We start from the raw sequence: 5,745 nt of genomic DNA on the forward strand, positions 1-5,745 counted from the left end.
AAAATTGCTGCAGCATTAAACATAATACTTTGTATTGAAAGCATTGGAAATTTGTCTGTCTGAGCTGATGTACTTTCATATTCAACCTCTGCACTATCTGCGGAACAAATGTTTAAGTCGGTATTCATGTCATCAAACTCAACATTGTCAATTATTTCCTCCCCAGCTACCTTACTGATATCACATTCAATATCACAATCTGTATCCATTGCTTTAAATGTCCTCTTTTGGCTCTCACGTCTTTCAATGCGGGATTTCCTTAAGCCTCCATCGGCCTCAAGTGCGTTGGCGGATGCAGTCCAGGGAAAGATTGATGGTACAGCATCTGGTTTTCTCTGTTTCCTCAGAGGTGTACACCCTGGGGAAAACAGCAGTAGATTATTATTTTCCAAACAGATATTGTGCAATCTTTTTACTACCAGTTGTGAGATAGCTTTTTATGATTAGATTTAAGTTAATTTGCAGGGAAAGAAAAAATTTCTATGGGCACGATATGTTTTGTCACATTATGAACATAATAGTGATACACATCAACACATTAGAAAAGTAAACAAACATTTAAATTAAGGAAAATTATGATATAAATTAGCTGACAATTTTCGTAGATATAGTCTCAACATTACATACATCTAATGCCTGATACAGAGAAGTGTCTTCAAGTTCAACACATACACATGACACTGTTCTGACAAATACATATCAAAAGTGAACAAACATGAACCTGTATTCTTGAATCATCTGTGCCTCATCTCTGTGGAAAACAAGCACCTGAAGGAAAATGTAACATGATGCATTAAAGGCAAAAACGTCAAATATGTGTTGACATTCCTGGTAATCATCAATTCAACAAATTAAAGAAGAAAACATCAACAACTTCATAAACAGGAATATAATGGTGGTAAACAGGGTTTTACCTTAATTAACTGGGTATGCACTAGTCCCCAGTAATTGATTTCAAAGGCCCTTGCATAAAATATATGAGGGTCAAACCTAAACATCACCATGATCACTGACTGGCAAAAAAATGGCTACTATAGTATAGTAAGGCCTAAATGACACATTATTTCTATCTTGGTTTTAAAAAAACAATGAAATATACTCATAGGTTCACATGCAAACACACCCAAACGTGATTACATTAGAATTAGCCAATACTCAAATTTACTCGCCTACTCTGACAGGAGGGAACTAAAATTATTGTGAAAAACATCACACACTCCGAAGTTTTAAGAATCTTTACTCAATTTAACTCAAAGACAAAATCAAACTATCTGTGAAAATAAGTGTGTCCCGCGGGACGGAACATATTCTATTTTGTCTGCGTCCATTCTTCACATTTCTGCATACTGGATACACATTTCTGAGTCACGTAAAACCACAGGCCCCTGAAGCAGGATAGTGATATAACTGAAACACTGGACCCATATATATAAATAGACAAGCTTGTCTATTTATATATATGGGTCCAGTGTTTCAGTTATATCACTAATCCTGCTTCAGGGGCCTGTGCGTAAAACCCTCTTCGTAATTTCAATGCAAGAAAATATAACAAATATAATTGGCATGCACGTTAATTAAATCTGCCAACGAATAGAAACATAACAAGTTACCCAAATATCTTACCATAACTAGTTACAGCAATGAAATCAGACGGTCTGAAGTGGGAATGACACACAACACTGTGAGGTGACGGTTTCCACATCTTGCCTTGGTTTGATTCGTCGCTCCTCCGGATAGCAATCAACCATCGTTTCAGCAACATGGGTTCTCTCGGAAACGACAAACCACCTTGATTGCAGCATCCCGGGACACAGCAGCACGTCGAAGGCATCGTAAATACTTCGTTGTAGTTGTTGGTCGTGCAAATATCTATGAACCGCGTAATATACCGGAAGTACGCGCAGGACCGTAGCGTTTGGCGCCATCTATTGTAGTAAAGGGGCATAACTGAGGAATGTTGGCCATTGGAAAGGGTGCTAATTGGGATTTTTCACTAGCCAATATATCAGCAAATATTCCTGTGGGCGCTTATTAGAGCGAGGCGCTTATTACGGTAGTTCTGTTTTTATGTATAAAAACCTATTTTATGCAATTTTTGCATTGCCTTGTTTACCCTTCCTTATATTTTGATGTAATGCAAACATTTGAGAAAAATTCAGATGAGCCTTACGGCACTACAGGAATTGTTTTCAGAAGATCAATTCCAATTTTGTATTTTCTGTAAAATTCACTGTTTGCTATGGCTTTTTTACGTTGGTTAACATGGTTTGGTTAACAGTTGCTTGATAAATTGTCATTACCTTACTGATTGAGAAACCAACTTTTTACCCTTTGTCAATATATGTGTGTTTCATATATTTTTAATAACAAGCTTTTAAAGATGTTATAAATTGTTTCAGGTACCTGGATTTCACAATGACACCAGATCAGACAAGTCATACAAAGGACTCTCCGGATGATGAATAATCCTCCCCAGAACAACTAACAGTATCACCTCAGAAAGTGATGATTTTCTGAATGAATAATGCCACATCAGTGTGATTCTGTAGGTTGTTCCGACATTAATCAAGTCTAAAGGAATTAATACCACAGCAGTGAGACTATGTTTATGTGGTGTACACTGACGCTGACTATACAAATCTGAATGACTTTTGTGGTTTACTGCACAAACATAATTGACTTTAGATATTCTTCTACCTTGAAATTCTTCTGAGATTTGACTAATTTGTTTATTTAGAAAATGGCATTGAAGCATCTGTTTCTGTTTTGGAATGTTCTTGCAAACACCACTGGTTACTGAACCAATGAAATGTCATAAAATCAATCAATATGATTTTTTATCTTAACAATTTTTTGTTTTGCTTATTTAAGAAATATGATATTGATCATTCATAACAAAGGTGCTAACATATATCAAATATACTAATGCCCTGAATGTTTTCCTACAATTAATACAGCTCACTGAACGAAGTTTTTAGTTCCATGTCAGTAGAAAAATTACATTGATATTTTTATGTACCGGTACTTCATTAGGTGTTTTCTGTGGATGCCATTAGTCTTATGCACCCATTTGGGTTAATGATATTCTGTTTCAAACTTCAATGAAACCTGTCTGTCAAGATGTAACAAGTACTGATACAGTTCCAAAATAATCTTTTAATCTCACCAGGAACAAAGGCCTTTATCAGCCATAATACTATCTCCTGGGTCACACATCACTGTCAAACCACTACGCTCTACTATTTGACGATCACTTGTGGAGCCACCATACGCAGGAGACACATACGACACAAGACCACCTGGTGTGGATCCAACAAGTATTTTGATAGTATTTCGATTTTTATACGTTGAGTAGGTAGACTGCTGAGCTATGGGGCGTTTTGGTTTCTGGATAGGGCATTCAGTACCATCAATGATAATTCGTGTGGATGGAAATTTGGATTTGAAATCAGAAGGAAAAAAATAGTGCACTAAGTCTCGTTCTGGCCAGTTATCAAGCTCACTCCACTGTCTATACATAAAATTTACCCAGGTGATCCATACATTTAATACAGTTTTCTCTGAAATTCCAAAATGAAGACCAAGTTCAAAGTTAGTCTTATGTCGGCGCAGTTTCATAAGTGTTAAAAGCAATTGATTTTCCACACTGATAGTCATACTGTCAACTTTGCTGTACAAATAATTTAGGTGATATGCACACGGACCCAAACTTGCAAGTACAAAGGTGAAGTCTGTATAGTTTGACAGTCCTGTATAAAACAAAATTGCTGCAGCATTAAACATAATACTTTGTATTGAAAGCATTGGAAATTTGTCTGTCTGAGCTGATGTACTTTCATATTCAACCTCTGCACTATCTGCGGAACAAATGTTTAAGTCGGTATTCATGTCATCAAACTCAACATTGTCAATTATTTCCTCCCCAGCTACCTCACTGATATCACATTCAATATCACAATCTGTATCCATTGCTTTAAATGTCCTCTTTTGGCTCTCACGTCTTTCAATGCGGGATTTCCTTAAGCCTCCATCGGCCTCAAGTGCGTTGGCGGATGCAGTCCAGGGAAAGATTGATGGTACAGCATCTGGTTTTCTCTGTTTCCTCAGAGGTGTACACCCTGGGGAAAACAGCAGTAGATTATTATTTTCCAAACAGATATTGTGCAATCTTTTTACTACCAGTTGTGAGATAGCTTTTTATGATTAGATTTAAGTTAATTTGCAGGGAAAGAAAAAATTTCTATGGGCACGATATGTTTTGTCACATTATGAACATAATAGTGATACACATCAACACATTAGAAAAGTAAACAAACATTTAAATTAAGGAAAATTATGATATAAATTAGCTGACAATTTTCGTAGATATAGTCTCAACATTACATACATCTAATGCCTGATACAGAGAAGTGTCTTCAAGTTCAACACATACACATGACACTGTTCTGACAAATACATATCAAAAGTGAACAAACATGAACCTGTATTCTTGAATCATCTGTGCCTCATCTCTGTGGAAAACAAGCACCTGAAGGAAAATGTAACATGATGCATTAAAGGCAAAAACGTCAAATATGTGTTGACATTCCTGGTAATCATCAATTCAACAAATTAAAGAAGAAAACATCAACAACTTCATAAACAGGAATATAATGGTGGTAAACAGGGTTTTACCTTAATTAACTGGGTATGCACTAGTCCCCAGTAATTGATTTCAAAGGCCCTTGCATAAAATATATGAGGGTCAAACCTAAACATCACCATGATCACTGACTGGCAAAAAAATGGCTACTATAGTATAGTAAGGCCTAAATGACACATTATTTCTATCTTGGTTTTAAAAAAACAATGAAATATACTCATAGGTTCACATGCAAACACACCCAAACGTGATTACATTAGAATTAGCCAATACTCAAATTTACTCGCCTACTCTGACAGGAGGGAACTAAAATTATTGTGAAAAACATCACACACTCCGAAGTTTTAAGAATCTTTACTCAATTTAACTCAAAGACAAAATCAAACTATCTGTGAAAATAAGTGTGTCCCGCGGGACGGAACATATTCTATTTTGTCTGCGTCCATTCTTCACATTTCTGCATACTGGATACACATTTCTGAGTCACGTAAAACCACAGGCCCCTGAAGCAGGATAGTGATATAACTGAAACACTGGACCCATATATATAAATAGACAAGCTTGTCTATTTATATATATGGGTCCAGTGTTTCAGTTATATCACTAATCCTGCTTCAGGGGCCTGTGCGTAAAACCCTCTTCGTAATTTCAATGCAAGAAAATATAACAAATATAATTGGCATGCACGTTAATTAAATCTGCCAACGAATAGAAACATAACAAGTTACCCAAATATCTTACCATAACTAGTTACAGCAATGAAATCAGACGGTCTGAAGTGGGAATGACACACAACACTGTGAGGTGACGGTTTCCACATCTTGCCTTGGTTTGATTCGTCGCTCCTCCGGATAGCAATCAACCATCGTTTCAGCAACATGGGTTCTCTCGGAAACGACAAACCACCTTGATTGCAGCATCCCGGGACACAGCAGCACGTCGAAGGCATCGTAAATACTTCGTTGTAGTTGTTGGTCGTGCAAATATCTATGAACCGCGTAATATACCGGAAGTACGCGCAGGACCGTAGCGTTTGGCGCCATCTATTGTAGTAAAGGGGCATAACTGAGGAATGTTGGCCATTGGAAAGGGTGCTAATTGGG

At 36.8% G+C, this 5,745-nt stretch overlaps 2 long non-coding RNA genes across 2 annotated transcripts; both read right to left on the minus strand.

Annotated features, from left to right (window-relative positions):
- Positions 1-230: 230 nt before the first annotated feature.
- LOC125372551 lies at positions 231-1,920 on the minus strand. Its single transcript, XR_007218189.1, has 3 exons — positions 1,624-1,920; positions 722-768; positions 231-358 (listed from the first exon to the last, which is right to left on the minus strand). It is a non-coding gene; the product is annotated as an uncharacterized LOC125372551 (long non-coding RNA).
- A 1,264-nt stretch (positions 1,921-3,184) lies between these two features.
- Positions 3,185-5,512, minus strand: LOC125372552. The gene is made up of 3 exons (XR_007218190.1): positions 5,384-5,512; positions 4,482-4,528; positions 3,185-4,118 (listed from the first exon to the last, which is right to left on the minus strand). It is a non-coding gene; the product is annotated as an uncharacterized LOC125372552 (long non-coding RNA).
- Positions 5,513-5,745: the final 233 nt, after the last annotated feature.

The sequence above is a fragment of the Haliotis rufescens genome, unplaced genomic scaffold (genome assembly GCF_023055435.1).
Source record: "Haliotis rufescens isolate VD_foot unplaced genomic scaffold, xgHalRufe1.0.p SCAF_42, whole genome shotgun sequence".
NCBI classification, from domain to species: Eukaryota; Metazoa; Mollusca; class Gastropoda; order Lepetellida; family Haliotidae; genus Haliotis; species Haliotis rufescens.